Source organism: Misgurnus anguillicaudatus, chromosome 11 (genome assembly GCF_027580225.2).
Source record: "Misgurnus anguillicaudatus chromosome 11, ASM2758022v2, whole genome shotgun sequence".
NCBI lineage: Eukaryota > Metazoa > Chordata > Actinopteri > Cypriniformes > Cobitidae > Misgurnus > Misgurnus anguillicaudatus.
This window is the reverse complement of record NC_073347.2, coordinates 800,858-827,129: the sequence shown is the minus strand read 5'-3', so window position 1 is coordinate 827,129 and position 26,272 is coordinate 800,858. Positions and strand designations below refer to the sequence as shown.

The 26,272-nt window shown below is 44.9% G+C and overlaps 1 protein-coding gene and 1 long non-coding RNA gene across 4 annotated transcripts in view; both read left to right on the top strand.

The window, feature by feature from the left end:
* Positions 1-26,272, top strand: part of plpp4 (phospholipid phosphatase 4) — a 225,294-nt gene that overhangs the window by 23,505 nt on the left and 175,517 nt on the right. The window lies entirely within an intron of this gene.
* On the top strand, positions 8,157-9,437 carry LOC129416277 (uncharacterized). Its single transcript, XR_008635242.2, has 3 exons — positions 8,157-8,968; positions 9,057-9,100; positions 9,270-9,437. It is a non-coding gene; the product is annotated as an uncharacterized lncRNA (long non-coding RNA).

The following is a 26,272-nucleotide window of genomic DNA, read 5'->3' as shown; positions in this document are numbered from 1 at the left end:
GCCTCTACCACAGGGTGGGCAGCCACGTACGGCGGGCTCGTCGCTTCGGGGGTCTGGTCGACATTCCAGCGACATTAGCATAAATTGCCTCGGGCTGTGCACTGTATATCTTGCGCTCGTCCGTTTCATCAACGTGATTTGATGCTTAAGATGTAGTGCGCACCGACAACACTGAGGCTGTAGCGTATATCTATTGCCAAGGCGGTCTGCGCTCTCGTCACCTGTCGCATCTCGCCCGTCTCTCCTCCTCTGGAGTCAGAAGTATCTGAGGTCTTTTCGTGCCATTCACATGTCGGGGTCGCTGAACACAGCGGCAGTCGCGCTCTCACGAGCAGCACGCTCCGGCGAGTGGCGACTCCACCCCCGGTCGGTTCAGCTGATTTGGAAATGTTTCGGCAGAGCGCAGTTAGATCTGTTTGCTTCTTCAGAGACAACCCATTGTCGCCTGTTTTATTCATTATCCGAAGGAACACTCGGCGTGGATGCACTGGCACACAGCTGGCCGCGGGGTTTTCCCCAGTAAGCTTTATTGCGCAGACACTGTGCAAAGTCAGGGAGGGCGAGGAGCGCATTCTATTAGTTGCGCCGTACCGGACAACTAGGAATTGGTTTTACAGAGTTCACTCTCCTCGCGACAGTCCCTCCCTGGCTGACTCCCTGGCACATTATGGCACCCTCGCCGATCTGTGGAACCCCCATGTGTGGTCTTTGGACGGGGCGCGGAGGTTTTAGGTGGTTTACCCCAGGCGGTAGCTAACACCCTCGCTGCAGCACGAGCGCCGTCTATGAGACAGGCGTATACGCTGAAATGGAACCTGTTTGTTGTTTGGTGTACCTCTCAGCGAGAGGACCCCGAGAATGCTCGATCAGTATTGTGCTTTCATATCTCCAGCACCGCTTGGAGAAGAGGCTGTCACCATCTACTATTAAAGTAGATATCGCGGCAATATCCGCGCATCACGCACCTATAAACGGTAGATCTGTGGGTCAGCACAATCTAGTCATTAGGTTTTTAAGAGGGGCACGGAGGCTGAATCCTTCGCGCCTCCCTCTATTCCTCCTTGGGACTTGTCCATGGTGCTGAAAGTCCTTCAGCACTGCCCTTTCGAGCCTCTGCTGATGGTGAGCGTCAAGTTTCTCACTATGAAAACTTTGACGCTCCTCGCATTGGCTTCTATTAAAAGGATAGGGGATTTTCATGCATTTTTGGTCAACGATTTGTGCCTTCAGTTCGGGCCGGCTGAATCCAGCGTTAAACTGAGACCCTGGCCGGGCTACGTGCCTAAAGTTCCCACCACTCCCTTTAGAGATGAGGTGGTGAACTTACAAGCGCTGCCTTCGGAGGCAGACCCAGCTATGGCTTTGTTATGTCCTGTACGTGCACTACATGTGTATGTGGATCACACTCAAAGCTTTCGGACCTCAGAACAGCTCTTTGTCTGTTACGGTGGTCAGCAGAAAGGGAAAGCTGTCACTAAACAGAGGATGTCTCATTGGATTGTAGACACAATCGCCCTGGCTTATGAGAAACAGGGCATTCCTTGCCCTTTTGGTTTGAGAGCCCATTCAACCAGAAGCGTGGCTTCATCTTGGGCTTTGGCTCGTGGTTCCTCGCTTTCAGATATTTGCTGGCTGGGTGACACCTAATACGTTCACTAGATTCTACAGTGTTCGTGTTGAGCCGGTATCCTCTCGAGTTCTCTCGCAGATCAGTGAGAACATCGAGGAACGGCTCCTGTGTCGGCTTGGAGCCTTTCTTTTTGGCTGCGCAGAAACCGCACCATTATGGAAGGCCATTAAGGCAAAAACGTTACAAATTTTTTTTTTGTATTTTTCACCGCTTGGTGACCGATGTTGCGGAGCATCGGCTGCCAGCCTCTCACTAGATGTATTCTTGACTATCTGGGTGAGGCTAGCGCCCACATTGTGCCCCCTAGTGGTTTCTTTGAGTATTTCCGTGGAAAGTTTATGATTTACCACGTTTCCCTTAGCGGAGTTCGTTCCGCGCCTCTCTAGTGTTGCTAAGAGAGTGTATTTTTATAGACCTCGTGTCTTTTTATCCATCACCTTAGTGGTAGACCCCTAGAGGGTTTTTCTTCCGCAGCGATCTTAGTCCCGCCTGACGAGTTCGCTTCCCAGTTTGCCTAGTCACTATCGTGGGTTAAGGAACAAGTAGTGACCGGCCTCTGCTTCAACCCCATTTCCGTTCCCTTAAAGAGGAGAGTCGGAGGGTTTATGCAGGCACTGGAAGGGTCAGCTTCAGTGGCGCTTTGGTAGGGATTCCCAATTCGTCGGTCACGACGTGACGTCGTAGTGACCGACTGAAAGGGAACGTCTCGGTTACATATGTAACCCTCGTTCCCTGAAGGAAGGGAACGGAGACGTCACGTCCCGTCGCCACAGTTTGCTGTTCCACTGCTGATATCGGCCGGACCCTTTCCTTCTGTCCAGCTTTCTCAGCAAAAAATAGCTGATTTGATAACTGCACCTGCCGCTCATTAAATACCTGTGCGGCGGGGCGGCGCCGGCAGATGCAATTATCTGCATGCCAACTTCATTGGCGTTTTAAAGGTTTCTCGAAGCAGATAGGTCACCCGCGAAGCGATTCCCAATTCGTCTGTCACAACGTGACGTCTCCGTTCCCTTCCTTCAGGGAACGAGGGTTACATATGTAACCGAGACGGTCTGTATGCTATGTTTACGTTAAATATTTGTTAAAGGCAGGATAGGCAGGAATTATCTAAAAAAAACTTTTTTACAAATTTGTTTAAACTGTCTTTATATATCAATACATAAGTAAAATGTAAGTACTCTGAAAAAGATAGTATACAAATCGAGTGTCTGTAGACCTCTCACCACTGTTTTAAACACAGCTCATTTTTCCATTCACTCCACCCCCTTCCTTCTGGGTTTCTTCTAAAGCCACGCCCCCAAAACACATGAACGCGCGACACTGACAGCTTTGCTGGGAGAAGGATTTACCTCAGACAAGCGGAGAGGAAGGAGCGCGGTGCATGTAGTAACATCATGTCACAATCACATGTAATAATACACCTAACTTTATCACTAGGAATATAAACAGATAGCATGGCTTTTAGTACTCACTATTAAGCCAGTGTTTTGCATGGAAGAGTTTCCGTGATGAAAGCATTGTTGACTCTGATGAGGGCTACACTCCGCAGACAATACTGCTACCGCATCATCGACTTGAGGAAACGCCACGTGATGTTTACTCTCGTTTGATTGCTTCGTTTATTCCTTTTTTGCCTTGTTTGCCTTCGCTGACTGGATATGCAGGTACTGTGAGTTCTGAATGCTCTTTCTCTGCCATACTTGTGCTCTTCCTAGAGTGCCTCGTGCACGTTCAAATCAATCGGGTGTGCGCATGTCTGGGCAGATCCCAAAGCAACGGGTGGTGCCATGGTCGCGAGAGAGAGTGATATTCGCGCAAGCTAATCATTTGTTTCGTCCTGAATGGAAATAATTAGCTGTGTTTAAAACAGTCGTTAGAGGTCTGCGGACCCTCGATTTTTGGACTCTCTTTTTCAGAGTACTTGCATTTTGCTTGTGTATTGGTATGTGAAGGCAGTTTGGACGAATTTGTGGAAAGGTTTTTTGGATAATTCCTGCCTACCCTGCCTTTAATGTGTTATGTTAACATAAACAGACACTTAACGTTACTGGTATTCAGCCTGTTGTTATGTATACTATGTTTACATTAGCTAAAAATTTGCTAAATATCTGTTAATGTGTTATGTTAACATCTACGGACACCTACGGTATTCAGCCTGTTGTTCTGTGTAACTTGCCTTTCAAGAATTAATGTCTGTTTTTGGGTTTGGATTTTGTGAAATAATTTTTTTAATATAAATGCGACTTATAGTCCAGTGCGACTTATATATGTTTTTTTCCTCTTCACATAACACATTTTTTGACTGATGCGACTTATACTCAGGAGTGACTTATAGTCCGGAAAATACGGTAGATATTGTTAGCACCGTTAAAAAACTGATGTCATCCCGCACACGAACTAGTGCGCGTCGAGAGGTTAAGACTAATGATGTGTAACACATGGAAATCTGATAATATTAGGAAAAGTTGTGGCCATTTGAATGTAGAACTCAAAAAAACTCAAAGCCGAGAAAATAGACTTGTGTTATGTTACACTTTTCTCCTGCTGAGAGTGACAATAGGGCTCATTTACATCTCATTTAGCTAAGCCATACCCCCTGTATGTAAATACACACAGACAACGACGTCCCCCACTGCAGGCTAGAGTCTCCGGATTTCAACCGCAAAATGTACGTTTCTAAATATACAAAAACTGCTTTTCCAAACATGGAGAGGGTTGTTTGTTATCTCAACTAACAAATTCAGCAAAAAAACAAAAATCACCAATTATGAAAACAAAACTTTCTTTCTCATTATCTCGGAAGTTGTGCTGCCGACTTGTGTCACTGGTTTCCGTGACGGGCCACATATTAATTAAAGCTGCAAGCAGTGATGGAAGGACGCTCGCACCCATGGCCACTGTCAGCTGATGGCCTTAGGAAAGCAGTGAACAGTGATATGCATTTAAGTGGGTAAATATAGGAAGAATATGGCAATGACATTTTGATGTGCCACACCTCCTGTTTGCAGCAGTAGGCGCAATAACTAAAACTTAAAAATGCACATAAATGCCTTCAGTCCGACCAACGCTCTCTCGCGAGAATTTCTACATATTTTATTCATATTAATACATATGTCCACATTCATAAGTTTTTGTACGATTTACCTTGACCCCTGTAACGTTGGGGTTGGGTTTTTTTTCCATGCGAATCGTATGTTTTTGCAGATTAACTTCGTATCAATTCATAGGAATTAGCCAACAAAAATTCTTGTGAGATCAGGCTGGTCCTACAGTCTTATCAAACATTAATTTGAGCACAGATTGAACTCTGTGGGGCGGTTTCCCGGACAGGGATTAGACTAGTCCTAGACTAAAACATTTTTAAGAGCTGTCCAAACTGAAAACAACTTGAACTGACATATCTTAAAATACACCAGTGCCCTTTGTTTTGCCTCAATATGCACCCAGGTAATGTTTTTATTAAGGCATGTTTGTTAAAACTAGTTATATATTTCCAATTAAACTAAGGCCTAGTCCTGGATTAAGCTAATTCCTGTCCGGGAAACAGCCCCTGTATGTTTAAGCTAATGAAAAACATGCCTGCTCATGATAACAGCAGGTGGCGCTTATTGCCATGTTGATGTGTCAGTCCAGGACTTTATTATTCATGTGAAGTGAGGCAGATTAGAGTAGACATTGCAGTCATTTCCTGTTTCCAGGTGGTGGTGCTATGACTGTAAGTGAATATTGACATGTAGTGGTCGATTGATGATAGTCAGACATATGGCCAAAAAGGGGCCTTCATAACAATAGTTGGCATGTTTGCCATGCCCATTATAGTCAATTATTATTATCATTACCCCAATATTAGGGGTGTGCCAAACTATGGATTTACATATTCTAATCAGAATTGTTAAATCTTTCTATAGTCGACTGATAGTCGAATTATCTATGTGGGTGTGCATGGGTTGGGAGGGGGACCAGACCAGGTAGTCAACAATGCAGGGGTGTGGTTTTTCCGGATAAATCCGGAATTCTGGATTTTCCGACATGAAAACAAGTCTCTCGTGAATCATGCAAATCCAAAAAAATTGTGTGTGGGGGAAGGTTTGCGATGCACGGTTCTAAATGACCGCTCAACGCTGTCAGCGTTGTGTGTGCTTCTGATTCATGTCTTCATATCACTCCGCAAGTAGTATTTTATGTGTCACAATGGAACTTCATTCAAAGCAGAGTTCAACAAAGAGCCTGCAGTCGAATATCCGGTGTGTGGTGTTGGCTGCGAATTAAAAACAAATCATGCATTCGCCTACAAATAGTATGAGAGGAACACATCTTTCACTCTCAACCAAACTAACAAACTAGCCAATCAGAAGTAGAATGGGGAGGGGTCTTTGAGGTGTGGTTGAGATCCAGCTGGCTGCAGATGCCGAATGGCCGCAGAGAAGTCACAAGTACACGTTTTCAGCAGGATGAAGAGTAAGAAGCATAGGGAAGACGACCTAATTGATAAGAGTAAGAAGTCACATTCCAAGTGAAATGCTCTCAGACAGCAAATGTAGTGAGTTTGCTAACTTCTTCTCTGAGAAAATCAATAATATAAGAAAGGTGATCAGCACATCATTGAGCTGCGCCGGGGTCAGACAAATCAGACCACAACATCAGAAAGTAGTTACGATGTCTGATTTCGAAGCAGTTGATGGTAAAATTTTGGAAGAAATAGTACAGCATCTTAAAACATCAACATGCGCCCTTGACACACTCCCAACATTTTTTTTCAAAAGTGTCTTTAACTGTTTAGAAGCAGATCTCCTAAAAGTGGTAAATTCATCACTTAACTCTGGCACTTTTCCAAAGTCCCTTAAAACTGCAGTTGTTAAGCCCCTCCTGAAAAAGAGCAACCTAGATAACACTGTATTGAGCAACTACAGACCTATCTCAAATCTTCCTTTCATAGGCAAGATCATTGAAAAAGTTGTTTTCAATCAGCTGAACAAATTCTTAATTTCTAATGGTTACTTTGACATTTTTCAATCTGGTTTCAGACCACACCACAGTACAGAGACAGCGCTCATAAAGATAATAAATGATATTCGCCTCAATACAGACACAGGCAAACTATCAGTGCTGGTGCTACTCGACCTCAGTGCTGCTTTTGACACTGTCGATCACAACATACTTCTTGACAGGCTGGAAAACTGGGTCGGGCTTTCTGGGATGGTCCTGAAATGGTTCAAGTCATACTTAGAAGGGAGAGGTTATTATGTAAGTATAGGTGGCCATAAATCTGAGTGGACATCCATGACATGCGGAGTCCCGCAAGGCTCAATTCTTGCGCCACTCCTGTTCAACCTGTATATGCTCCCACTAAGCCAAATAATGAGAGATAACAAAATTGCCTATCACAGTTATGCAGACGACACCCAGATATACTTAGCTCTATCCCCTAATGACTATAGCCCCATTGACTCCCTGTGCAAATGCATTGATGAAGTTAACAGTTGGATGTGCCAAAACTTTCTTCAGTTAAACAAAGAGAAAACTGAAGTCATTGCGTTTGGAAACAAAGATGAAGTTTTCAAGGTGAATGCATACCTTGACGCTAGGGGTCAAACAACTAAAAATCAAGTCAGGAATCTTGGTGTGATTCTGGAGTCTGACCTCAGTTTCAGTAGTCATGTCAAAGCAATAACTAAATCAGCATACTATCATCTCAAAAATATTGCAAGAATTAGATGCTTTGTTTCCAGACAAGACTTAGAGAAACTTGTGCATGCTTTCATCACCAGCAGGGTGGATTATTGTAATGGCCTCCTCACTGGCCTTCCCAAAAAGACCATAAGACAGCTCCAGCTCATTCAGAATGCTGCTGCCAGGATTCTGAGCAGAACCAGAAAATATGAGCATATCACACCAGTCCTCAGGTCGCTACACTGGCTACCAGTTACATTTAGGATTGATTTTAAAGTATTATTAATGGTATATAAATCACTCAGTGGACTAGGACCTCAATACATTGCTGATATGCTCATTGAATACAAACCTATCAGATCACTCAGATCATTAGGATCACATCAGCTGGAAATACCAAGGGTTTACTCAAAGCAAGGAGAGTCAGCTTTTAGCTATTATGCCAGTCGCATCTGGAACCAGCTTCCAGAAGAGATCAAATGTGCTCCAACAGTAGCCACATTCAAATCCAGACTCAAAACACATCTGTTTAGCTATGCATTTACTGAATGAGCACTATGCTGCGTCCGAACTGATTGCACTATATTATATATGCACTATTTTAATTATGTTCTATTTCTCTTGTTTTTATTCATATTTTTAATTGTTTTATACTTTTATTCCTGTTTTATTCTTTTTCACACATTTAAACAGTTTTTATTTAAATCACATTTATTTTTTATTTTAATTGATATTTTAAATTCATGTATCTTTGATTTTTGTTTTCTCATTTCTATGTAAAGCACTTTGAATGACCTTTGTGTATGAAATGTGCTATACAAATAAACTTGCCTTGCCTTGCCTTGCCTTGATAAAGGACTTAAATCAGTGGCGCTGGGCATGGATATGTTATGAGAAATTAAGAAAACCAGGTGTCACTTATTTTTACTCTCAAAATGCACCACATTGATGTATTTACCTTTAAATGCACAAAGTGACTGATTTTGTTCAGTCTGATGCAGTGGCGAGGCTACATAACGGTCAGGGGGGCCCTTGCCCACGCAGATTGACGATTGGCCACTCAGATAGATCAATTTTGAGCCCCAATTGTATTTCAACTATATTTCATTATATATATATGTGTGTGTGTGTGTGTGTGTGTGTGTGTGTGTGTGTGTGTGTGTGTGTGTGTGTGTGTGTGTGTGTGTGTGTGTGTGTGTATATAGGTAGGTAGGTAGGTATGTATGTCGCCGCGTCATGGTAGGTGTGCCATATCAGTGTTTCCCACAGAATTTTGAGAGACTGTGGCGGTGATGACCAGGGGCGGTGGCTTTTGGGGCTCGAGCCCCGAATGTTTTGTCAAAAGCCCCGAATCTTTTCAGATCTGTAAAATGAATTCATCCAGGACGCTAGGTGGCGGCACTCAGCTTTAACTCTCCGGTCCCCCACTCAACTGAAAATGAATAAGAGATGTGTGTTGAAGGCAAAATAATATGCTGAATCTCCCCACAGTAAACGCATTTTCAAAGTGTCTTTATTATTACAGAGCCTTCGTTATTACTGTAAGTGTATATTTATAGTTATGTGATGTAAATACTGTTAAATAGCGTCAACTGATATATTATCTGCATGGCTAACGTCTAACTTACTGTGGTGCTCTGGTCTAGTCTGCCTCATTGGTCATTGGTAACGTTGTATTTAAAGTACATTTAATAACAGTGAATTAAAACTTTGAAAAAACTTGCTCATTGTTGCATATATACTTTTTTTATAGATGGATATACGATTTATATTTTTAAAGACGTCAGAAGTAAGAAGGTGAGAAAGTATATAGTTAGTCCTATAGTATAGGTAGCTTATGTTTTGTCCATATGCATTTTACTGAAATTCGCAATGATTTCACCTCAGAAATACATTGATAGACAGTTATAAAATGTGAATCCCCAATCTCTTACATTAAAATATCCTTATGTGTGATAACTGTCAGTGCAAATAGGAACAGAGGAGGGTGGAGAGAGATCACAGATAGACAGAAAGAGAGAGAAACGCTTTCATAAGCAGGTGAGAAATTGTTCTGTCAATGAAGTCAAAAATTGTTATTCTTATGTAGCTTTATAGTTACTGGATTAGCCTTCAGCAAACATGATTGCCTATTTTTGGATAAGAGAAGTTAAAGTATCATTGTCAACATTTGTTATGTTGCAGTTTCAAAATGACAATACCAGTGTTGGGTAAGTTACTCAAAAAAGTAATTAATTACTAGTTACTAATTACATCTTCAATCATGTAATTAAATTACTTTACAAATTACTCCAAAAAGTATTTAATTATTACTAATTACTTTCTAAATCCTATTTAGTACATGATACAAGGATAGGCTTGAAATGGCTCGAAGAAACGTCTCGGTTACGGATGTAACCCTCGTTCCCTGAAGGAGGGAACGGAGACGTCACGTCGTGACCGACGAATTGGGAGCTCGCTTAGAGAGACCAATCTGCTTCGAATACTACTAAAACGCCAATGAACTTGGCATTGAGATATTTGCATAATGCTGGCGCCGCCCCGCCAGGAGCGTATATAAGGCGCACGTGCAAATAGGGAAATCAGCTTCTGTTCGCTGAGAAAGCCGGAAGGTGACCGGCCTAAACAGCAGGTGGCAGCACCTGTGGCGACGGGACGTGACGTCTCCGTTCCCTCCTTCAGGGAACGAGGGTTACATCCGTAACCGAGACGTTCCCTTTCAGTCGGTCACTACGACGTCACGTCGTGACCGACGAATTGGGAAACCCTACTAAAACGCCACTAGGGGCTGACCTCTTCCAGTGTCTGCTTAAAGCCCTCCGGTTCCACTTAAGGATAGGAGAATTAGGTTTCAAGGCAGAAGGCCGGGCACTAGATGTTCCTTTAACCCCACAGTAGTGCCAGCGACTGGGAAGCGCCCTAACTGAGCGGTATAGGGACGCTGCGGAAGCCACCGCCCCGTTAAGGGCTAATGGTGGACGAAAGTCAACCGTAGTTGAGGTATAAATGACAGCCGTGGCTGTGTAAGCAAAGCAGTGCTCTGCTAAGGGAAACGTGGGCTGGTAGGATTAACCCCACGGAATAATACTCACAAAGGAACCCGTTGGGACACAATGTGGGGCCCTGGCCAAACACGTAGGTTCGTAAGAATACAACTAGTGAAAGGCTGACAGCCAATGCTCCGCAACAACGGCTGTCAAGGCAGTGGAGAGAGCAAATCAAACCATTACGCATTTTTGCTCTGTTAGCCTTCCATACTGAAAACTCAATTTGGAGCCTCAGTCGGAGGCTGCAAGCCAACTTGCGAGTCTGCTCTCCGTGTCCTCCCTGGTGAGGACAGAACACGAGAGGATACAGGCTCGATACGAACATTGTAGAATCTAATGAACGTATTAGGTGTCGCCCAACCAGCAGCTCTACAGATGTCTGTTAGCGAGGAACCACGAGCTAATGCCCAAGATGAGGCAACACTCCGAGTGGAGTGCGCTCTCAAATTAAAGGGGCAAGGAATGCCCTGCAAATTGTAAGCCAGGGCGATAGTATCAACTATCCAATGAGACATCCTCTGCTTAGTGACAGCTTTCCCTTTCTGCTGGCCACCATAACAAACAAAGAGCTGGTCTGAGGTCCTGAAGCTTTGCGTGCGGTCCACGTAGAATCGCAGTGTGCGTACGGGGCACAACAAAGCCTCGGTTGGGTTTGCCTGCTCCAAAGGCAATGCTTGCAAGCTCACCACTTGATCTTGGGTTTTTTCTTCCGGTTTGTGACGTCACGCTGAACAGATCGTGCATCGTAGCTCCGTCGAGTTCATCATCTAAAAAGCTTTTTTTACCATCTTATTCCTATTTATATAATATAACTTATTAGTTTTACATAGGAATACTTTACTGTGACGATTATTGAGCAGTACTACCACGTGAAACTATTTATCACTAATAAACACCCAGTGTTAGCATATAGCCCGCTAGCATCCACACGGTGGAGGCTAAAGCTAGCATTTTCCGATCTAATGGCGGATTCATCTGATATATGCTTTTCTGACCTATCCTCACCTGAGCGGGAAGCTGTGGAGGAGTTGTTACCCGGTTTTAGCAGATCCAAGGCGAGGTACAGCGCCCACTTCACCCTGCCTTCCGACGTCCACAAGCGAGCAACAAACATGCATTCCACGCGATGCAGCTTCACGGACCGTGAGCGACATGAAAGCGATCGGGAAGCTGTGGAGGAACCGCTGCCCGGCCTTCGCAGATTCGGCAAGCCAAACATCACCCTGGCCCCAGACGTTCGCAGGCGACCGAGGCGTGTCACAACCGAACACCCCACGCGATGCAGCTCCGGGGACCGCGTTCGGGTAAACGAAGACGCCATCGCCCAGCATGAAAGCGGTAAGACTCCGCTTGTTATTGTAACATGTACTACTTGCCACATGTATAGTTTAGTTTCTGCTGTTAGCATAGAGGGGTTTACATGCACTAAGTGTATTGAAGTATTAAGGTTAACTGAGAAGGTTGCTGAACTAGAATCGCGCATCCGAACGCTAGTTGAGGATAGCAAAACCGATAATGTTACTGTCGCAAATAATCTATCGAGCGAAAAGACTAATGGCTCGGTTCCGACATCAGATGCTAATATAAATATTACAAATACTGTATCGAGCGCGCATAGTGTTTATCAAAATACACATGGCTCGGTTCCGTCATCAGAGTCAAGTCGGCGGTCAAACTGGGTGACTGTTAGGCGGCATAGTCATATAAGCCGTCCTTCTAAGACCCATAACGTAACGACAATTTCTAACAGATTCGATCCCCTAAGGAGTATACCAGCTGAAACACCTTTTAAAAGTGCCCTGGTCATTGGAGATTCTATACTCAGGAACACTAACATTGAGGCACCAAACACCATAGTCGACTGTATACCGGGAGCCAGAACGTCTGACATTAGATCCAAACTTAAAGTGCTGGCTAATGCTAAGCGGAAGTTTTCTAAGATTGTTATTCACGCCGGCACGAATGACACTAGGCTCCGCCAGTCGGAAATCACCAAAGATAATATTAAGGAGATGTGTGAAATTGCAAAAACAATGTCAGACAATGTAATATGCTCTGGTCCCCTCCCCGCCAACCGGGGAGATGAAACACATAGTAGATTAGTGTCTCTCAATGGATGGATGTCAAAGTGGTGCCCTCAGCATAACGTAGGGTTTATAGACAATTGGAAGCATTTCTGGGGAAGACCATTTCTCTTAACCCGAGATGGCCTTCATCCGTCATCGGAAGGAAGTGCTATACTCACTAAAAATCTGATCAATAGTCTTAATTCTGATATAGTCTGACTATCCAGGGCCCAGGTCAGGAAACAGACGGATCGGCTTAACCGTCCATCTGTTAGCTGCCGTGATATGTCAAGACCACTTATATCCCAGCACTTCGAGTCAATCTTACCGAAATATCAGCACATTTCAACTGTATCTGTTCCCCGAACAAATAAATACAGGGCACCGCTTGTTACATCTGGTACAAATCTGATTCAAATAAAATTAGAAAACAATACATTAACAGATGAATCTCGAATCTTAAAATTCGGCCTTCTTAACATTAGATCGCTTACCAATAAAGAACCCATTGTCAATGAAATAATTACAGACCAAAACTTAGATGTACTCTGTTTAACAGAAACCTGGCTTAAAGCAGACGACTACATTAGTTTAAATGAATCCACCCCACAAGACTATTATTATAAACACGAACCTCGATTAAAGGGGAGAGGGGGTGGTGTAGCTACAATATACAACACAATGTTTAAAGTAAACCAAAAATCTGAGCTAAAATTTAAATCATTTGAAGTAATGTTGTTAAATATGGAAATAACTGATCGTAACCACAAACAGCTTTCTTTTGCTTTAGCGACAATCTATAGACCACCGGGCCACCATGCAGATTTCCTTAAAGAAATAGCAGATTTCCTATCTGAGCTTGTAGTCACTGTAGATAAAGCTCTTATTGTTGGTGATTTTAATGTCCATGTGGACAACCCAAAAGACGCATTAGGACGTGCGTTTATAGATGTTCTAAATTCTCTCAATATTAGACAAAACGTGACAGGGCCAACGCATACTCGTAATCACACATTAGACTTAATTCTGTCACTCGGACTCAATATTAATGACGTCGAAATATCACCTCAGAGTGATGCAGTTTCTGACCATTACCTTGTGTCATACACTGTACTTCAAGATAGGATCACTCAATCTACAACATGCTACCGACTAGCCAGAACAATAATTTCCACCACTAAAGATAGCTTTATTAGCACTCTTCCAGACCTGTCCTAAATGAAACATGTAGCAGATAACTGTGACGATCTAGATATTGAAATAGAAAACCTAAACAATGTCTGTTCTAACACATTGGATGCCGTTGCTCCCATTCGAAAAAAGAGATTAAAAGAAAAACCGCCAGCTCCATGGTATGACCATCACACAGCAGCCCTTAAAAAGGCAGCTAGAAAAATGGAAAGAAATTATAGAAGCACAAAGTTAGAAGTATGGCGTGGAGCATGGAAACAGAGTGTTAAACACTACAGACAGGCTATTAAAACCGCCAGATCTACATATCTTAGCAAGCTTATAAATGAGAATCATAATAACCCTCGTGTCCTCTTTAGCACAGTTGCGAAACTGACTAGAAACAAAGAACAAACAGAAACCAATAGTAAACTTCAACACAATAGTAACGACTTCATGAACTTCTTTTCTAACAAAATTTCGGCTATTAGGGAAAACATCATAGCTACCCAGGCAGCCACCACTCTACCCATTAGTTCACTTAACACTAGACTACCATACGAACATTTTGATTCATTTAAACCTACTACAATAGATGAGCTCTCTAAACTAGTCACATCATCCAAATCATCGTCCTGTATATTAGACCCCGTTCCCACAAAACTACTTAAAGAAGTATTCCCTGTAGTGTCAACCCCGGTTCTAAAAATCTTTAACTTATCGCTAGAAATAGGATACGTTCCAACAGCTTTCAAACTAGCAGTTATTAAACCGCTGATTAAAAAACCACAGCTTGACCAAGGAGAACTTAATAACTTTAGACCAATCTCAAATCTCCCTTTTCTTTCGAAAATATTAGAAAAGGTAGTGGCAAGCCAGTTACGCACATTCTTGACAAATAATAGTACATATGAAAAGTTCCAATCAGGATTCAGGCCCCACCATAGCACAGAAACAGCGTTGCTTAGAGTTACAAATGACCTCCTATTAACATCCGATCGTGGTGAAATCTCAATTCTTATATTACTAGACCTTAGTGCAGCATTTGACACAATAGACCACAGAATCCTACTCAATAGACTAGAAAACTATGTTGGTATCAGTGGTCAGGCGCTAGCCTGGTTTAGGTCATATCTAACCAATCGCTATCACTTTGTTTATGTAAATGAGGAAGAGTCATATCACTCCCTGGTTAAATACGGTGTACCGCAGGGATCAGTTTAAGGTCCTATCCTGTTCTCATTATACATGTTACCCCTAGGAGACATTATCAGGAAAAATAACATAAGTTTTCACTGCTATGCGGATGATACCCAGCTTTACATCTCCACGCATCCCAGCGAAACACACACGTTTTCTAAGCTAAAAGACTGCATTAGCGATGTTAGTGACTGGATGGCACATAACTTTCTTAAGCTCAACTCCAATAAGACAGAGGTACTTATTATTGAACCAAATCGCTACAAACATAATATGTCAGATTACAAATTGCACATAGATGGCTGTACTGTGGTGCCTTCTTCCACGGTTAGGAACTTAGGTGTGATGTTCGACAGCAACTTATCCTTTGATAGTCATATCGCCAACGTCTGCCGCACAGCATTCTTCCATCTTAGAAATATCTCAAAAATACGCCATATACTGTCTACATCTGACGCAGAGAAGCTTATTCATGCTTTTATGACCTCTAGAATAGACTATTGTAACTCGCTACTCGGGGGATGCCATTCAAATCAGGTCAACAAGCTTCAGCTAGTTCAAAACGCTTCTGCAAGGGTACTTACTCGATCAAAGAAGTATGACCACATAAGCCCAATTCTGGCATCTTTACACTGGCTACCAGTTAAATATCGCATCCAATTTAAAATATCACTAATCACCTACAAAGCTTTAAATGGCTTAGCACCCTCATATCTTAGAGAATTACTATCAGAATACAATCCATCACGGTTGCAAAATTCTGGCCTATTGATTATCCCTAGACTATCAAAAGTGTCTAAAAGTGGAAGATCCTTTTCCTACTTAGCCCCTAAGCTCTGGAATGATTTACCAACCGATGTCCGAGAATCAGACACAGTCGATCATTTTAAATCTAGACTTAAAACTTTTCTCTTCAACAAAGCATTCGCATAATTTGTCTAGTAAAGGTTCTTAACTCGCAATAGTTATTTTCACGGAACAAAGCACTCACGGTCATAACACAGACCAACCAAATAAATAAATAAAAACCTTTTCTGCATGAACACTTAAAATGAATTGCATTAAATAGTTTGCCACCGTTTGCCACTGAACCTGCATTAACGACGACAGTGGGGCTTCCGGCCTTAGTCAAACGGTTTGGCACGTATGGTCGGGTTGCGATTTTGGTGCTTTCGTGTGTCTTATGAATAGTATGCCATACAGACCTGTTTGCCACTGAACCTGCATTAACGACGACAGTGGGGCCTCCAGCCTTAGTCAAACGGGTTGGTATGTATGGTCGGGTTGCGTTTTTCGCGCTTTCGTGTGTCTTGTGAATAGTATGCCATACAGACCCGTTTGCCACTGAACCTGCATTAACGACGACAGTGGGGCCTCCAGCCTTAGTCAAACGGGTTGGCACGTATGGTCGGGTTGCGATTTTGGTGCTTTCGTGTGTCTTGTGAATAGTATGCCATACAGACCCGTTTGCCACTGAACCTGCATTAACGACGACAGTGGGGCCTCCAGCCTTAGTCAAACGGGTTGTTATGTATGGTCGGGTTGCGTTTTTTGCGCTTTCATGTGTCTTGTGAATAGTATGCCATACATACCCGTTTGCCACTGAACCTGCATTAACGACGACAGTGGGGCCTCCAGCCTTAGTCAAACGGGTTGGCACGTATGGTCGGGTTGCGATTTTGGCGCTATCGTAAGTCTTATGAATAGTATGCCATACAGACCCGTTTGCCACTGAACCTGCATTAACGACGACAGTGGGGCCTCCAGCCTTAGTCAAACGGGTTGGTATGTATGGTCCGGTTGTGTTTTTTTGCGCTTTCGTGTGTCTTGTGAATAGTATGCCATACAGACCCGTTTGCCACTGAACCTGCATTAACGACGACAGTGGGGCCTCCAGCCTTAGTCAAACGGGTTGGTATGTATGGTCCGGTTGTGTTTTTTGCGCTTTCGTGTGTCTTGTGAATAGTATGCCATACAGACCCGTTTGCCACTGAACCTGCATTAACGACGACAGTGGGGCCTCCAGCCTTAGTCAAACGGGTTGGCACGTATGGTCGGGTTGCGATTTTGGCGCTATCGTAAGTCTTATGAATAGTATGCCATACAGACCCGTTTGCCACTGAACATGCATTAACGACGACAGTGGGGCTTCCGGCCTTAGTCAAACGGGTTAACACGTATGGTCGGGTTGCGATGTTTTTGGCGTTTTCTCCTGGTCCTGTAAATGGTATACAATATAGGCCCGTTTGCCACTGAACCTGCATTAACGACGACAGTGGGGCTTTAGGCCTTAGTCAAACGGGTCGTCAGGTTTCACTTTCTCTTAAAGATCGGAAGGTGACCCTTATTTACCATATATACCCTCGCATTGGGCCCCCAATTTGCTAAATCCTCAACTGTGGATAACATAATTATGCCGCAATATTTAGTCTGTCTGGAACTAAGCTGAGTTAAACCACATCACTGTGTGACACTTCAATACATATGAACGGCCGCTACGCTAATACGATTTTGTTTTTCTCTCCCTGTCTCGTCCTCAACCCGAGGACGAGACAAACAGACCCAGTCCCGGTAGATGTGAAAGTCGGCACACCTCTGATCTACTGGCTGTCCTTCAACGTTATGCCCAGCTGATACCTGACCAACGATCACCGGCAGAACCGCTTAATCTCCGCTAAATCTCCATTTCCGTTCTCCCAAGGGTTTTTCCCTCCGAGGACTTATTTTTCCTCGGATAAAAGCCTGGGTTTTTTTTTTCTCCTAGGGGGTTTTTCACCCCGGGGAGGCAGCCTTTTTGGGCTTTACCTAGCTTCCTCTTCTATACGTTGCTTTAGTAATACGTGCAATTATAATATTGAGTCATAGCCGCAGCAAATTTAACTGCTCATGCTATCATGTATTTTGTTGTGCTATCTGTCGTTTTCTGTGCTTTTCACTGCTTCTATTTATGTAAAGCTGCTTTGAAACAATTGACTTTTGTGAAAAGCGCTATATAAATAAAATTGAATTGAATTGAATTGAATTAAAGGGAGTAGTGGGAACTTTGGGCACGTAGCCTGGTCTGGGTCTCAAGGTCACGCTCGAGACAGAAGGACCAAACTGAAGGCACGAATCGTCAACAGAGAATGCATGTAAATCCCCTATTCTCTTCACCGAGGCCAATGCTAGTAGGGTCAGAGCCTTCATGGATAGAAGCTTCAGACTCGCAGACTGCAAAGGCTCGAACGGAGGACTCTGTAGCGCTTTCAGCACCATGGACAGGTCCCAGGGAGGAATAGAAGGAGGGCGCGAGGGGTTTAGCCTGCGAGCGCCTCTCAGGAATCTAATAACCAAATCATGCTGGCCCACTGATCTGCCGTTAATAAGTGAGTGATGCGCAGATATAGCGGCGATATCAACTTTAATAGTGGACGGTGACAGCCTACCATCTAACCTTTGTTGAAGATATAAAAGCACAATGTTAATAGGGCATTCTCTGGGGTCCTCGCGTTGCGAAGAGCACCAGGTGACGAAAAGGTTCCATTTTAACGCGTAAGCCCGTCTCGTGGACGGAGCTCGTGCCGCGTCAATAGTGTTAGATACCGCCTGGGGCAAATCACTTAAACCTTGCGCGCGCTCAACGACCAAACGTGGAGATTCCACAGGTCGGGGCGCGGGTGCCATAATGTGCCCCCTCCCTGAGAAAGAAGGTCCTTCCTCAGGGGAATCCGCCAGGGAGGGGCTGTCGCGAGGAGCATTAGTTCCGGAAACCAATTCCTGGTCGTCCAATATGGGGCGATCATTAAAAGGCTCTCCTCGTCCTGCCTGACTTTGCACAGTATCTGTGCTATTAAACTCACTGGGGGGAACGCATATTTGCGCATGCCCCGCGGCCAGCTGTGTGCCAACGCATCCACGCCGAGGCTGCCCTCGGTTAGTTAATAAAACAGGCGACAATGGGTATTGTTCGGTGACGCAAATAGGTCTATCTGCGCTCGACCGAATTTCCTCCAAATCAGCTGGACCGTCTGGGGGTGGAGTCGCCATTCGCCGGGGCGCGCCGCTCGGGAAAGCGCGTCTGCCGCTGTATTGAGCGAGCCCGGTATGTAAATGGCACGAAGGGACCTCAGATGCTTCTGACTCCAAAGGAGGAGATGACGAGCGAGATGCGACAGGTGACAAGAGCGCAAACCGCCTTGACGGTTGATATACGCTACGGTCGCAGTGTTGTCTGAGCGCACTAGTACATCCTTCCCTCGCAGCTCCTGAGCGAAGCGTACGAATCCCAGATGTACTGCCCATAACTCGCGGCAATTGATATGCCAATGCAACTGGGGTGCTGTCCACACCCCCGAAGCCGTGAGCTCGTCGTACGTGGCTCCCCAGCCCGTGTCGGAGGCATCTGTGTGCACAACAGCATGCCGGGAGACCTGTCTCATGGACACGCCGGCCCTGAGAAACGCGGGGTCTGACCACGGGGGGAATGTTAGGCGACACGCAGGTGTAATGGTTACACGATGAATGCCAGCGCGCCACGCTCTCCTCGGGACTCGATCGTGAAGCCAACGCTGAAGCGGTCTCATATGGAGCAGCCCGAGCGGTGTCACGGCCGCTGCTGCTGCCATACACCCCAGGAGTCTCTGAAATTGTTTCAGAGGGACCGCATTCTTCCCTCGGAATGAACCGAGGCAAGTCAGAATTGATTGGACGCGCTCTTTTGTTAAACGCGCCGATAAATCGATCGAGTCCAGTTCCATACCGAGAAAAGAGATCCTCTGCGTGGGGCAGAGTTTGCTCTTTTCCCAGTTGACCCGAAGACCCAAACGGGCGAGATGTTGAAGTGTTAGATCTCTGTGTTCGCACAGCGTCCGCCGAGAATGCGCTATTATAAGCCAATCGTCGAGGTAAGCCAGAATGCGAACACCGCTCTCTCTGAGGGGCTTTAACGCCGCCTCTACCACTTTCGTGAACACACGGGGAGAGAGAGACAGCCCGAACGGTAGTACTTTGTATTGGTATGCCCGCCCCTCGAACGCAAACCGGAGAAACGGTCGGTGACGAGGGAGAATGGACACATGAAAGTACGCGTCTTTCAGGTCTATCGCTGCAAACCAATCTTGGGGGCGTATTGCACTGAAAATTTGTTTCGGTGTAATCATCCTGAAAGACCTCTTCTGAAGAGATTTGTTCAGGACACGCAAATCCAAAATCGGTCGTAACCCGCCGCCTTTCTTGGGTACTATGAAATACGGGCTGTAGAAACCCGATCTCATCTCGGTAAGAGGGATCGGCTCGATCGCGTCCTTCGCCAGCAGGACTTCGACCTCTGCACGCAGTACATGTGCAACGGACGCTTTCACCGTGGTGAAACGTATGCCCGCAAATTTGGGAGTGTGCCGATTGAATTGAATTTCGTAACCGAGGCGGATCGTGCGTAAAACCCAACGAGACGGACTGGGAAGCTGAAGCCAAGCCCCCAGGGACCGTACGAGAGGAATTAACGGCACTACCGGTGTACCCGCGGCGGGGCAGCAAGGCGGGACAGGCGGGACTGCCGGTGCGTCTGCCGTGACAGCATAAGCATCTACAGTATGTGTGTGTGTGACACTGACCTGAGCCCGCTGAGGTAAACGGTCGTCCGGTCTCCTCAGCTGAGGACGCAGACTCCGAAGGGGTTGCTGGTGGTCCGGTCTCCGAAGGGGAGAGCTCGAACTCCTCAGAACACCCACTGGCGACAGAGGAGAGGGAGGAAGAGCATCTGACTGCCCGCTCACATCTCTCTCGATCCTCTGGAGACCTGGAGAAGGAATAGGAATGCACTCTTTTTGTGGTTTTGTGGGTGCCGGCTGAGAAGCCGGCGGAACAGAAACAAAACGAAACAAAAGATTTTCCACCCGGCCCTCTACCGGTGGAAGGAGCGGTGCCGTCACCGTCTCCCGTAGAGTGATCCCATCCAACTCCAGGTCGCCCGTCTCAGGGCCGCTTCGATTTCCGTTTGCCACGGGAAGCGGGTGGTGCGGGCGGGGCGGGCTGCCGACGGCTGTTCCCTCTCCGTGGTCTAGAAGACGTTCTAGCGGGGGGGGCGGAGGCAGCCGCCGGAGGGCGCCCTCGGCGAGGAGCAGACGGGGCCACCGGCGCTGGGGGGCGAGATGCAGGTCGCTTGCGCCGGGGCATGATCTGAGCGATCGCTTCCGTCTGCTTCTGGGCGGCAGAGAACTGCTGGGCAAACGACTCCATCGACTCGCCGAACAGGCCTGCCTGGGATACGGGCGCATCCAAGAACTTGTTCTTTTCTGCATCCGTCATGTCAGCCAGACAGAGCCACAGATGGCGTTCCTGGACCACCATCGTGGACATCGCACGACCGATCGCCTGTGCCGTGACCTTCGTAGCACGGAGGGCCAGATCCGTAGCGGCCCGGAGCTCCGAAAGCACAGGCGAGTCGTGTCCTCCCTCGTGCAGATCTCTCAAGGCCTTGGCCTGGTGGACCTGCAGCAACGCCATAGCGTGCAGGGCTGAAGCCGCCTCTCCACATGCATGATAGGCAGCCCCCGTTAAACCGGAAGACTGTCTGCAAGCACGGGAGGGGAGGGCTGGGCGATCCTTCCAGGTGGAAGCGGTGGCCGGACACAATTGCATCACAACCGCCCGCTCCACGGGGGGGATTCCCGTATAGCCCTTAGCGGCTCCATCGGTGAGGGAGGTGAGGGGGGAGGGCTGAAACGGCCGTAAACGGGTAGAATACGGCGACCTCCAGGTCCTGGTCAGCTCCTCGTGCACCTCGGGGAAGAAAGGTACCGGCGGAGAGGGTTGTGAAACCCGGGCAGCTCCAAAGAACCAATCATCCAGGCGGGACGGCTCGGGCTGTGGGGGGTGAACCCACTCCAACCCGACGGTCTCCGCCGCTCGAGAGAGCACGGCCACCATCTCTGGATCGAAATCCGGCGTCACGACCCGTCCGGAAGGGGGGAGGACATCCAGATCCTCAGAGGTAGAGGGCCCACCCTCGGATGCTGCGGTCTCTGTGGACCCGGAGGGAGGCACGACAGATCCAACAGACATCGTAGAACACGACTCTGAAGTTTCCATCGGCGCATCAACCGGCTGTGGATGAGGAGGCTGAGAGGCAGAGGACGAATCCCCTGCCCGGTTCAGCACAGTGATGCGGAGATCATCCTTCGAGAGCTTCACAGCCGCACCGTGGCGGCGATCAGAGCTCGTCGGACGTGGGTTGCGTTTTTCCCGGAGGAAAGACAACCGTCTCCGCAAATCCACAAGGGACATGTTCTCGCAGTGAGAACACTTACCCCCAGCGAACGCTGCCTCAGCGTGCTCGATGCCCAAGCACGAAAGACAACGCTCGTGACCGTCCTTCGGACCCATATACTTCCCGCATCCAAGATCGCACGGACGAAAAGCCATCCTGAAAAGGACGCTAATCTCCGGATATACGAGAGAGTGGCTGCCTTTAACAAGGCACAAAGCTCTCTCGTATCACTCTTTTAGGGGAATTCACTCAGATGCTCAGTTGATGATGCGCACAGGGAAGGCAACGCACACACTAAACTCAAAACAAAAAAGATGCAGAGCCTGTGGAATACTGCGAAGCGTCCGCTGTGGTACTGCCAGTCCAACCAACTTCCGCAATCGATCCCAACAGAGTGAAGTAGCTTCTCAGTAGCAGATACTGCCGGCTTTCGAAGCGATAAAAAGCTGATTTCCCTATTTGCACGTGCGCCTTATATACGCTCCTGGCGGGGCGGCGCCAGCATTATGCAAATATCTCAATGCCAAGTTCATTGGCGTTTTAGTAGTATTCGAAGCAGATTGGTCTCTCTAAGCGAGCTCCCAATTCGTCGGTCACGACGTGACGTCGTAGTGACCGACTGAAAGGGAACAATATTTAAAAGTACATCAATTATTCTGGTCCCACTTTAGGGTTAATTTCTCTCTATTAATTAACTATTAACTACTTTTGCCTCAATATACTCCAACTACTGCTTATTAATACTAAAGTAGTTGTTTATTTTAAGTATTTGTAGAAATGGGGAGGGTTAAGGATGTAGAATAAGGTTTTGCAGAATCAGGCATTAATATGTGCTATTTAAAGAGACACAAGGCAGCATTTTTATGTTAATAAATCATCTTCGTAAGTCTGTATATGGTTAAATGACTCATTACATAACGAATGAAGACTCTCTCGCCCGCCCCTACCGTCTGTAGGAAGAATACCCCACTTGCAAGTTCGCTGTATCCGACCCGGTGTCCTTCAGTCTCGTCAAGTCTCAGATATAGAAAGCATTTACTCCCAGACACTAGGGGGAGCTAGTAGAGAAATAATACTCAGACTTGCCTTGTGTCCCTTTAAGTAGGCCTACTAAAAAACAGTCAACATCTCAGTAATATTAATGCTAATAATCAACCAGTTAATAGTGAGAATTGTAAACTAAAATCATGTAAAATCCACTATTTATTATAATATACATAATTGTTCTACAGTCCATAGACAGTATTTAGTTACATCAGAAGTAACTGTAATTCGATTACAAGAAAAATAAGAGTAATCCCTTACATTACTTTTTCAAGTAATTAAATTACAGTAACAAATTACTTAGTAACTAGATACACCCAACACTGGACAATACAGAGAACACTTGGATTAAAAAATAATTTATAAAGCTGCCGTAAATGGAGAAAAAATATCAACAGGGGACCAAGCTTTGAAACCCCTAGATTTGGGCTAAGCCCCCAATGTCTACAATGTCTGGCTCCGCCCCTGGTGATGACGTCACACGCAGATTAGCATATATGTGACGTCATTTCGTCGTGTTTTACTATTCGGACTGGATTAGTTTTAGTTAGATGGGAGAAAGCAATTATTATCAGAGCTTCTCTGTGATTTTAGTCCTGTCTGAATGCTCCATGTCAGTAATCATTAAGGCGACTTTTACCTTCTATGAAAAGGTCCAGAGAAACAGCCGAGTGAAATCCGTGGCGGAAGAAAGTAGTTCCCAAACAAAGAGGCTTTTAAAATAACTCTCTTGTTTTTTTCTAGTTTTCGTTTTTCAAACGTGTGCCGTCGAACTGTTGTATAAAAGCAATTTCGCTCTCGGAGTCATGTGGTATTTGTTTAATTTATATCGTCACGGCTCTGATTGCCTCCGGCACTCGGCCTGGAGGAGCTATCTTATAAACGGCGTATTTTAAGTATATAAAAATATTCACTGTAAAAAAAAGGTGCTGTATTACATGAAATATTACTTACTGTGCAAATAGACCGACTGAGCAAAACTCCGGGGCTGAAATATCCCGTCTTCCTTTCCCACCGTGAACCTGACTGGAAACTCCTTTTAGCGCCAGGGAAAATGTGCATTTGTGCACATGCGCAAAGAACCAAACTATTTTTTTAAACTGAATTTAATTAATTAAAATGACTTGGATTTAAAGCACATGTAATTCGCTTAAAACCTATTAATATATACTAATTAAAATCAAAAACTTAAATAAAATAACTAAAACTAGCTAAATTGAATTATGCTTCATTTAATAAATAAAACTCGCGTGAAAATTAACGTAATGCGCAACTACTGTTAGAGAGAGACGTGATGTGAGTGTGTGTGGGCATGTGAGAGAGAGAGGCGCGGGCACGATTGAACAGTGGAAACATAAAAACAATACATACTATAATATATGTGTGATATTATATTATCCTTATATTATAATTATATGTGAAATCAGATAAATTGGTCACGCTTATATAGCCAAAATTGAATGAGCCTCATTTATATTCAAAGTAAATATTCAAAGTAAACCATAAATCCGAACTAAAATTTAATTTGTTTGAAATAATACTGTTAAATATGGAAATAACTGATCGTAACAAAAAACAGCTTTCGTTCATTTAAGCTACCATATATAGGCCTCCGGGCCAACACACAGATTTTCTTAAAGAAATAGTGGACTTCCTATCTGAGCTTACAGTCACTATAGATAAAGCTCTTATCGTTGGTGATTTTAATATCCATGTGGATAACACAAAAGATGCATTAGGACGTGCATTTTGGATGTTCTGAATTCTCTCGGTATTAAACAAAACGTGTCAGGGCCCACGCATACTCGTAAGCACACATTAGACTTAATTCTGTCACTCTGACTCAATATTAATGACATCAAAATATCACCCCAGAGCGATGTCGTTTTAGACCATTGCCTTGTGTCATACACTGTACTTCTAGATAGGACCGCTCAGTCTACAACATGCTACAGATTAGCTAGAACAATAATTTCCACCACTAAAGATAGTTTTAATAGCACTCTTCCCGACCTGTCTCAAATGAAATATGTAGCAGATAACCGTGAAGATCTGGATAGTGTAATAGAAAACCTGAACAACGTTTGTTCTAGCACATTGGATGCCGTTGCTCCCATTCAAAAAAAAGAGAATCAAAGAAAAAATGCCAGCTCCATGGTATGACCATCATACTGCAGCCCTTAAAAAAGTAGCTAGAAAAATGGAAAGAAACTACCGAAGCACAAAGTTAGAGGTATGGCGTTCAGCATGGAAAGAGAGTGTTCAACACTACAGACAGGCTATTAAAACTGCCAGATCTACCTATCTCAGTACGCTTATTAAAGAAAATCATAACAACCCTTGTTTCCTCTTTAGCACAGTTGCGAAACTGACTAGAAACAAAGAACAAACAGAAACCAACAGTAAACTCCAACACAATAGTAACGACTTCATGAACTTCTTAACTAACAAAATTATGTTTATTAGGGAAAACATAGAAACTACACAAGCAGCCACCACCCTACCCAATAGTACATTTTCCACTAGATTACCATACAAACATCTTGAGTCATTTAAACCTACTACAATAGAAGAGGTCTCTAAATTAGTAACGTCATCCAAATAATCGTCCTGTATACTAGACCCCGTTCCCTCAAAATTACTAAAAGAGGTATTCCATGTAGTGACAGACACGCTACTAAATATCTTCAACTCATCTCTAGAATAAGGATACGTTCCAACAGCTTTCAAACTAGCAGTTATTAGGCCGCTCATTAAAAAACCAAACCTTGACCAGGGAGATCTTAATAACTTAATAACTCAATAACCAATCTCAAATCTACCTTTTCTTTCTAAAATATTAGAAAAAGTAGTGGCAAGCCAGCTACGCACATTCATAGCAAATAATAATACATATAAAAAGTTCCAATCAGGATTCAGGCCCCACCATAGCACGCAACTTGCACGGTGCAGCCATCTATGGGCAACTTGTAACCTGACATATTTTGTTTGGAACGATTCAGTTAAAAAATAAGTATCTCGGTCTTATTGGAGTTTAGCAGAAGGAAGTTATGTGCCATCCAATCACTAATGTCACTAATACAGTCTGTTAGCTTAGCAAACTGGTGGGTTTCGCTAGGATGTGAGGAGATGTAAAGCTGGGTATCATCTGCATAGCAGTGAAAACTTTATGTTATGTTTCCTGATAATGTCTCCT